Here is a 10,629-nt window from a genome sequence, read left to right as displayed (position 1 = left end):
AACTTACAAAAGTGACACTGTTACCAACAGAATTACTTACCTTTGCCGGTAGCATCCTGGGAGCTAATTCCCAAGTTATCCGTCACTTATGTGAAGAGACATTTGTTAATATTTGGAATCCACATAGGTGTTGGGAAGGTCAGACCAACGTAATTCATCACCGCTTTAATATTTGTAGTGCATTTTGTCATCATGAGCCAAAGGTCTAGAATAGAGAAAAATGTGGATAGTAGGAACCAAGTATTAGGTTTTTATTATTGTTTTGATATCATAATAGATCAAACATCATCTTAACTCTTACAATCAATATTGTATTGAGAATCAGAATCTTTGAAAATTATGTAGAAAATTGCTGAATGCAATCAGTGGTACCTAGAAAGCATCTTTAATTGATGAATTATGTATATTTGCTTTAAATATAATTATACTGTATTTCTAAATTACAGGATGCTTCAATAGACAGTAAGCTCTTTAAATAAGGCAGCATGTTTTGTCTAGCACAGTGGATGGGCATATTTTCAGTCTTCAGATTGTATTTGCTAACTGAACTAATCACACGTACACCGTCAACCATTCTTCCCTACTCCAGTGAGCAAACAGTGTTTATTAACTAGTCTGGACAGCCAGATTTGCAGAATTGTTCAGCACTTAACAGACCAGTTGCCAGAGTGTATTCATGAAAATTCAAATCATCATGTCCTTGGAATTTCCTAAGGGTTTAAACAATGTCTTCAGAGCCATGATGGCAGGAAAACCAAACCAATTAGATAGCACCCCTGCATCACCAGTATTGATGACTAACTTAATGAGTGTGAAATTTGCTGAATTTACCATAATGAATATCCTTTAAATATTGATATCTACATTATCATTGCATGCCCCATCTCTTGTGTTGTGTAAGTGTATAATTGAGGCCTGAGTATGTGTTGGCCTGATACCACATTTGTGGATCTTTTTAGAGATTCTTATCATCACCACTTAGTTTGCCACCCGAAGCCTTTTCCACTGAACAGCTAACATAGAACAAAAATCCTTGAGATTGTAATGTTAGTCCCTTAAACCCCAAGTTAATTTTGCTATGGTACTTTAAGGAAAGTGGAGAGACCCATGTGATGAATTAAGATCAGTTGCTCCATGATTATTGACTTTTCAATATCATCTGCCAGAACTTGTGCTTCACCCTCTACACAATAAGGCAGGTAAATCTCTGCTAGGTTTTATAGGCCTGCCGATATCCAGCCAATCTGTGGCTAATTGTGGTTTCGTTGCCTATTCAGCCTACTGCTGCTGCTAAGTCGCTTCAGTCGTGTCCAACTCTTAGTGACCCCATGGACTGCAGCCCACCGGGCTCCTCCATCCATGGGATTTTCCAGGCAAGAGTACTGGAGTGGGGTGCCATTGCCTTCTCCATTCAGCCTACTAGCATTCCTTTATTCCAGGATGTTTTGCTTGAAAAACTCACTTAGTTCATATGCCAATTTCTTGTTATTTAACAATTTATTTGCTGACCAGCTAAGTATCTACTATAAAAATCACTGAAAATTGTGTGCTTCCATTTTTCTTCATCTTTCCCTTTAGTACTTCCTTTCTCTCCACATTACTAGCAATCCAAAACCCTTTCTACCATAGTTAGGTTTTGCGTACTTTGAAGTTTAGGTCAAAAAGCTTGAGTGGCCCAAGATCTAGCACTTTTAGCTTCCTTATGTTTATAATAATGAAGTATTGCTGAAGCAGTGGATAATGTGCTTTTCATCTGTCTTTTATAACCTGCATGAACAAGATTTGGCCCTATGATAGAACTGTGTACTATGACATAATTCGATAATGCCGTTTTTTCAATATGGCTACCATCACAAGCCTGATGCTTGCCAGCCTAATAAATAGTACAGTTGATTATACACTTTTGATGCATGCACAATGAAAGAAATTATGAAACTTTGGACTTTGCATTGTTGATTATAACTAAGAAAGTGCATGTTATTCTACATGGTTCAGGACAACACAATCATTGAATAGTCGAGAGCTATCTCCTTCCCTCACCTCCAGGACATCAGTAGTAGCCGACATAACCTCAGTGACTTTTGTCCTGAAGCCTTCTAATACATTGAACATGGGAGAAGATTCCACCAACCAATCAATGACTCCCGAAAGCTTAGCACTGTAATGGGTGCTGTGAAATATGCAAGGAAGGTAGGACTCCTGCTATTTTAGCTGTTCAGTAAATATTTGGTGAATGAATGTAATATAACAATAACAACAACAAAGTTAAAGCACTTTTTAATTCCTCTCTGTTGAAAAAGAGCAATATTTTCCTTTAAAGGGCTTTCCTACCCAGACAATATTTAATTTTTACTCTTGTTTGACAAAATGCAACAATCCCAGAATTTTAGTCAGTTTTTAAAAAGAAGGTTCTAGATCATAGAAACTTTATTTTCACTAGAGAATATTCTTATTATTTATTATATATTCCCAATGAATTTTAAGAATCACTCTAATACTTGTTTTAGGTTTAAATGCCAAAGTAAGGGTTGGGGTATTTAAAATGAACTAGAATTTACATCATTCAAATGGCTGGGTTTAAAAACATGGTGATCCAGTTTGCTATCCTGCATGCTGAAAAGGGGAGGAGTGTTGGGACCAGAGGAATCCTGGCTACTTCAGCCACTAATCGCCTATATGACACTGAGCTCGCCATTTCATTTCTGTCTCTTAGCTGTTAATGGAGGAGGTTGGACTAAATGGTTTTCTGGGTCGCTTTCTATCTGATGGTTTGTGAGTGTGCTGTTGATATGTACAATGGCATTCTTCACTAGACTAAAAGTATCGTGTGTAGTCTGAATCTCTACCTCAAAGCTGGTTCTAAGAGCTATCAAACCATATTTGGATCATTGTAACTGTGCTAGGTTCAGTCATGTCTGACTTTTTGTGACCCATAGAGTGTAGCCCCCTAGGTTCCTCTCTCCATGGGATTCTCCAGGCAAGAATACTGGAGTGGGTTGCCCTTTTCTTCTCCAGGGCATCTTCCTGACCCAGGGATTGAACCCCCATCTCCTGCATCTCCTGCATTGGCAGGTGGGTTCTTTACCACTGTGCCACCTGGGAAGCTTTGGATCATAAACCTTGTCAATGATCCATTCAATAATCACCTTTTCATAAAATCACTTTACTTGCACAGTCTGCCTTCCTCCCTTTTCCATGTTATGTTTGGTTTTTAAATGATATAGGATTAGAATCCTACATCTACCACTGACTGGTGCTGGGGTAAGTGTGATTTGAGGTAATCAACATTTCTGAGCTCTTTTATCTCATCTGCACAGTGGAATTGATTGTGTCTACTTCAAAAGAACTGTTAGGAGATTTATATGCAATGGTACTTGAAAAATGCCAGGCTCAGAATGTGGCATTCAATCATTCTCCATGAAGATTTCTTACTTTTCTTTAACATCAATGCCTGATCCACTTCATTCATAAAAATCTCCCCTGAGCTCAGATTCTTGTCTTCACTTACTAAAGAGCAATGTATCACTCTAACTGCACAAAAATCAAAGTTGAAACTACTTGGATTTTAGAACATATTTATTCTGTTAAATTGCATTAATTAATCAAATATTTACTGAGTGCCAACTCTATTCTGAAGTAATTTCCATAGTTTAACTCATTTACTCCTGACAACAACCCTATAAGGTAAGTATTTATCATTTTCCTTCAATAATCTATCTGAAATGAAGAAACTGAGGCACAGAGAGGTTGACTGCCATACTCAAGGGCATGCATTCCTAAGTATGGAGCCCACAGTTGAATGCATGCACTTGGTCACTGGGTCACCTTTGCAAACAGCCATTTTATTCACTTTTATTTAAAAATGCAAAAGTAAAATGTTTAAAATGCAAAGGAATCAATGGCACTAAGGAGTTTGGGGGGTTTTTTCCTGTTTTGTTGCTGTCGTGTTTTGTTGGTGGTGGTTTTGTTTTGTTTTTTTTCCCAGAAAGATTTACACAGCATTTCTAGGAAAAGAAAGAGGGCAAAACAGGGGTCAACTCTGCTGACCTTGCTTAAATTTCACTAAGGCTTGAGAATGCATTAGGTTTTGATACGTCCTTCCTGTAGCCCACAGGAGGAGTGAAGGAGCATCAGGTGGGGTTAGCACCTAGAGGACTGAGCAGACTCCATTTCCTGTCCCTATGGACTAGCCAGTACCATGAACTTTTTGTAAACTTAAATGCTTGTCTGTCCTAACAAGCATAGAGTGTGTGTGTGTGTGTGTGTGTGTGTGTGTGTGTGTGTGTGTGTGTATACACACACTCTGCCTAAAGAAGAGCCTGTGCTAATAAAAGGGACTTTTGGTTCAGTAGGAAAAAAACAAAACAAAACAAACCAGTGTGGGTGTCAGAAGAAGCTGAGGGGAAGCATGCAGAGAGGGTAGAGGAAGTGAGGAGCTTCTCTTCTAACCTCCGTATTGATGTGTGAGTGGAAGCTGGGAGTGAATTTCATGAGCAAATATGGAATTTTGCCACTGAATTCTTTCCTCCAGAGCTAACAATCTCATGGGATATTAATACAAGGGGAAAAGACCTTGGGTGAAGCAAAGAATTTTCCTTTTTCAGGATGGAGTTCTCTCAGGATGACGGTGAAGTCTGAGTGTCAGAAAGTGGTAATTGAAGACCAAGCATTTTTATCATAAGAAAACAGGAAAATGAGCTACAGTCTCTGGAATCATCTTTGGTAATTTGAAAAAGGAACCTGGTCATATCAGCCTACTCAAGGACCCTTTTCCCTACTTAAAATCCTCTAAGCTTTCCAGGATGTGTGGGCCTTTTGACCCTAATCATCATTCTGTACCAAGGTCATCAAAATAGAAATCTGGTACATGTATCCAGATTGCCAGGAGAAATATCAATAACCTCAGATGTGCAGATGACACCACCCTGATGGCAGAGAACAAAGAGGAACTAAAGAGCCTCTTGATGAAAGTGAAAGAGGAGTGTGAAAAAGGCTGCTTAAAACTCAGCATTCAGCTCTTTTCATGCCTGGCGCAGCCATGGCTCGGGGTCCCAAGAAGCACCTGAAACGCGTAGCAGCTCCAAAACACTGGATGCTGGAGAAACTGACTGGTGTGTTTGCCCTTCGTCCGTCTGCCGGCCCCCACAAGCTAAGGGAGTGTCTCCCCCTAATCATTTTCCTAAGGAATAGACTTAAGTGTGCCCTAACTGGAGATGAAGTAAAGAAGATTTGCATGCAGCGTTTCATTAAGATCGATGGCAAAGTCCGCACAGATATAACCTACCCTGCTGGTTTTATGGATGTCATCAGCATTGATAAGACTGGAGAGAATTTTCGTTTGATCTATGACACCAAGGGTCACTTTGCTGTTCATCGTATTACACCTGAGGAGGCCAAATATAAATTGTACAAAGTAAGAAAGATATTTATGGGGACAAAAGGAATCCCTCATCTGGTAACCCATGATGCTCGTACCATCCGTTACCCTGATCCCCTCATCAAGGTGAATGATACCATTCAGATTGACTTGGAGACTGGCAAGATTACTGATTTCATGAAATTTGACACTGGTAACCTGTGCATGGTGACTGGAGGTGCTAGCCTGGGAAGAATTGGTGTGATTACAAGCCGGGAGAGACATCCAGGTTCTTTTGACGTGGTTCATGTGAAAGATGCGAACGGCAACAGCTTTGCCACACGGCTCTCAGACATTTTTGTTATTGGCAAAGGCAACAAACCATGGATCTCTCTTCCCCATGGAAAGGGTATTCGCCTTACCATTGCTGAGGAGAGAGATAAGAGATTGGCAGTCAAACAGAGCAGTGGATAAAATGATCTCTATGTGATGTGATTGGAAAAGTCTTTGTAATTAAAGATAATACCAAGTGATTAATAGCAAACAAAAAACAAACAAAAAAACTCAACATTCAGAAAACTATGATCATGGCATCTGGTCCCATCACTTCATGGCAAATAGATGGGGAAACAGCGGAAACAGTGTCAGACTTTATTTTTGGGGGCTCCAAAATCACTGCAGATGGTGACTGCAGCAATGAAATTAAAAGAAGCTTGCTCCTTGGAAGAAAAGCTATAACAAATCTAGATAGCATATTAAAAAGCAAAGGCATTACTTTGCTGACAAAGATCCGTCTAGTTAAAGCTATGGTTTTTCCAGTAGTCATGTATGGATGTGAGAGTTGGAGTATAAAAAAAAAGCTGAACACTGTAGAATTAATGCTTTTGAACTGTGGTGTTGGAGAAGACTCTTGAGAGTCCCTCGGACAGCAAGGAGATCAAACCAGTCCATCCTAAAGGAAATCAGTCCTGAATATTCACTGGAAGAACTGATACTGAAGCTGAAGCTCCAGTACTTTGCATCCACCTGATGCAAAGAACTGACTCCTTAGAAAAGACCCTGATGCTGGGAAAGATTGAAGGCTGGAGGAGAAGCCTGGTGGACAGAGGATAAGATGGTTGGATGATCACCGACTCGATGGACATGAGTTTGAGCCAACTTCAGGAGTTGGTGATGGACAGGGAAACCTGGTGTACTGCAGTCCACGGGGTCACAAAGAGTCAGACACAACTGAGCAACTGAACTGAACTGAACATTTGGATGTTGTGACTGCATCATGCTTTACAATCATATACAGCACATTAGGTGGAGAAGGACATTTATATTTTATGAAGTTCATCATTTCATCATTAATGAATTAATCCTTTTATGAGTTATCTGAATCACTCTTTTGGAGCATTCTAAAAGAGATAAAAAAAAAACTGAAAACTTTTTTCAAGTAGCTGACTTAATGGATATCTGAATGTCTGATTTCAAAAGCTGTTACTTATAAAAGGCCAAAAAACGTTAATATGGGTAGTATAGATGTTACATAATTTTTCCAAGGCAGGAAAGGCAATAAGTTGAAAAATACTGTACTAAGAGAATATATGGTTTTTGATAAGAGCAGCTGCTACTTCAGTGAGGTATACAGTGTTTTAAAACTTGTTTGCTTTTTTTTTTTTTTTCTGTTTTGGAAGTATGTTAATTAGTTCACTTGTTTGGTGTAATTTATCACCATCCTGCCTGTGTTGTGATTCTTAGTTGTATGGTGTGGTTTATGTCCACTGCTTGTAAGTGAGGGGAATGCCACCCTGTGCCTTTGGTGTTTTTATGCTTAAAAATAAAAAAGTGAAAACACAAGGCCTGACCACCAACAGGTGTATGTCCTGACTGGATTCTTTAGCCATGTGTGTACATAATGGTTTTCATGTGGGCAATTATCTGATCACTTACTGTGGGATAGTCTGCTGAACTGAGCTTCAGTTTCAGTTACAGAGGATGCAAGTGAGCAATATTAAAGTATAAATAGGCCCACAATGCAGAGTTTCCTTTTGAAGGTTTTAAGCCAGGAACATACATCAATTAAAAAATAAGCTTATATTCTATGAGACTTGGCACATATTGGGAAATATATAGCAGAAAGCAGGTACCTTCAGGTGTGCCTTAGCACAAACCTGTAACTCGTCAAGTAAGAAAGTAAATCTTCACATGTTTTGAATATTAGAGACTTAAGAGGTTGCTGCTAATTGCATTTGGGGGGGTTAAATTAGGACAAATAAGAAATGATTTTGGCTTCAACTCTTCCAATTGGGAATTTTTCTGAAATGTATGAATAGATTTTCTTAACTAGAAAGACAATGAATTTTGTCAGTGTATTTTTTATGATTTAGATCTAGCATGCCAGGGACATAATTCTAATATCAGTCATCATTGTATAACATAATAAATAGATATAAATGAAGAAGGTGAGACCATCTATATTGTTGGACTCAAAATGGTGGGTAGCCAGTCACCACAGGACTCTATTACAGACCAGCCCTGTGCAGATTGTTGAAGGGGGTAAAAAAAAATACCATAATTCTTTGCTGTTTGGGGTTGTTTTATACATTTTGGGGTGTTTAGCAGTAAGCATTTCTGGCCTCTTTTTAGAGGGGCAGAAATAACAGAAATACTTCCTGTGAGTGTAGTAGGAATTCAGAAAATGGAAAAATAACACAGATCAAGGGAGATTTTGTAGAGGAAGTGGGTTATGAGCAGGATCTTGAAAGTTGGCAAGTCAGGTTAAAGAACTTGATGACTAAGTGGTTACTGTTTTTTAACCAAAAGGAGGTCAGTGGTGATCTTGATGAGAAAAATTTCAGTAAGCCACATTACAACTATTGGATGAATCATAAGTTTTAAAGACAAATTCCTATTCTGACCCAGGCTTAAGCATAGCCTTAATATCCACCATATTGACAGAAGTGGATTTTAGGGGTCATGTGAACTTCCCCCCAGTATAATTCACACATGACCTAAACCATTCAGTGAGTTATTTCTCCTCCACTTTTTTCCTGATTCTTCTTTCTTCTCCTCTTCCTTCTTTCTTTTATCTCTTGCTTGCATCATGTTTCTTAACTCTTTTTTTCTTCCTCTTTCCCTTCAGTAGGCCAACAGAGGTCTGTGAGAAGAGAATCCACAGTTATGACCAGTGTATTAGTTTCCTATTGTCACTGAAACAAATTACCAGAAACTGGTGACTTAAAACTATAGAAATGTATTCTCTCACAGTTCCTGAAGCTGGAAGTCCAAAATCATTTTCACTGGACAGCAATCAAGGGCTGCACTTGTTTCAGGAGCCCTTAGGGAGAATCCATTCTTTGACCCTTCCAAGTTCTGGAGGCTGCCAGCATTCCTTGGCTTGTGGCCACATCCCTCTAATCTCTATCTCATGGTCACATGACCTCCTCTTCTCTATCAGATTTTCCTCTGCCTCTCTCTTACAAGAACACTCATCTAGGAAAATGAAAACACTAGTTTGAAAAGATACATGCACCTCAGTGTTCCCAACAGCATTATTTATAATAGTCAAGACATGAAAGCAGCCTAAGTAACCATCAGTGTTACTTAGAACAGATGAATGGATAAAGATCTGACACCACACACACACACACACAGGAATATTCAGTCATAAAAAAGAATGAAATTCTGCCATTCGTAACAACATGGATAGACCTAGAGAGTATTAAGGTTAGATAAATAAATCAGAAAAAGACAAATACTCTGTTATCACTTGTATGTGGGATCTAAAAATAAATGAAGGTATAAAACAAAACAGAAACAGATTCACAGTTATAGAGAACAAACTAGTGGTTACCAGGAGGGAGAGGGAAGAGGGAGGGGCAAGATGGGGTATGGGGTTAAGAGACACAAACTACTATGTATAAAATAGATAAGCAACAAGGATATATTGTCCAGCACAGGGAGATATAGCTTTAAAAAAATAATAGCTATAATTGGAGTATAATCTACAAAAATATCGAATCACTATGTTGTCCACCCGAAACTAATGTAATATTGTAAATCCCTGCACGTCAGGAAAAAAGGTAGTGATAATCCTGATTACATTCAAGGCCCATTTAAATAATCCAGGGCAATCTCCCGATCTCAAGATCCTTGATCATGTCTACAAAAACCCTTTTTCCAAATAAGGTAATATTTACAGGTTCCAGGGATTAGGACCTAACATATTTGGGCAGCATTATTCAGCCACCAAATTCAGAATATTATGAAGATGCCTTCGTTGACATATGGTAGACAACAGCGCGTCCATCCCGAACACACTGGAGCCTCTCTGGTGGATCTCACTTGCAAGCTTGAGAAAGGACTCTTACCTCTTCATGTGCCTTGTGTTCACTGGACAGTGTTCTGTGTGTGAGCAATACCTCCCTGCTAATGACTGAAAAAGGAACTCATTGTAACTTTCCAATTCCCTAAGTACCAACCATTAAGTCCTAAATAACGAGGTTCAGGATTAAGTGTGTGTTCCTCATAAAGTGCTCCCTATTTTCCTCCTCAGACTTGAGAGTTTGTATTTTTTTCAGTAAGGAAGAGCTATCCCCTGGGCTTATTAGTTTCTGGTTCAAGTTGCCAGTGTACCTTTATCAATTCAAGCTGCAGGAGATGTACAAAAGCACACGGAATCAGTAAGGAATCCTCTCAGCTGGAGATCCTGCTGAATTCACCTGAGATACTAAGACTGCGAGAAAGATGCTTTGAGCCCTTCACATTTACCTTTCTCTAAGTAATCCCATCACCCACGAAGTATCTGGGTGAGGATGAGGAGGAAGAAAATATGAACAAGGAGCATGAAAAATTTTGCCCACTTTCCTACCTTTATCCATTACTGGCAGACCATTTTCACTTGCTCATTCCTGCAGCAGAGGGAATCCAGGTGTATTTGCAAGCATTAATTTTTATGGAGTGGTCTCTAAAGCCCTGTGTATCGTTCACCCACTCTCAAATTCTTATTCAGTGAATTTTAGAATGGCAATAATAATGAGATATATTACCCTTTTAAAACAGTATTTTTACCATAACTCTAAGACATAGTGTTATAGTTCCATATGCTCAATAATTATTTTTACTTTTTCCAATGTTTTAGCTTAAGTGTTAGTTCCTTAGTTGTGTCTGACTCTTTGCAGCTCCATGGACAGTAGCTTGTCAGGCTCCTCTGTCAATGGGATTCTCCAGACAAGAGTACTGGAGTGGGTTGCCATGCCCTCTTCCAGGGGATCTTCCCGACCCAGCAT

The 10,629-nt window shown here is 39.1% G+C and overlaps 1 long non-coding RNA gene and 1 pseudogene across 4 annotated transcripts in view; one reads left to right on the top strand and one right to left on the bottom strand.

Moving 5' to 3' along the window:
• LOC104973263 (uncharacterized) overlaps positions 1–10,629 on the bottom strand; it is a 29,253-nt gene that overhangs the window by 8,568 nt on the left and 10,056 nt on the right. For 2 of the 4 annotated variants that reach the window (XR_809538.4, XR_809539.4), the window contains exon 2: positions 41–205. This is a non-coding gene — a long non-coding RNA (uncharacterized lncRNA). Of the gene's footprint in view, positions 1–40; positions 206–7,696; positions 8,499–10,629 lie in introns of those variants that run through there. The other 2 variants (XR_003036924.2, XR_009496261.1) reach the window with 1 other exon arrangement.
• On the top strand, positions 5,024–5,901 carry LOC614366 (ribosomal protein S4, X-linked X-like pseudogene; annotated as a pseudogene).

This window comes from Bos taurus, chromosome 10 (assembly GCF_002263795.3).
Source record: "Bos taurus isolate L1 Dominette 01449 registration number 42190680 breed Hereford chromosome 10, ARS-UCD2.0, whole genome shotgun sequence".
Taxonomy (NCBI): domain Eukaryota; kingdom Metazoa; phylum Chordata; class Mammalia; order Artiodactyla; family Bovidae; genus Bos; species Bos taurus.
The sequence above is the reverse complement of the archived record's forward strand: the minus strand, read 5'-3'. Positions and strand labels throughout refer to the sequence as shown.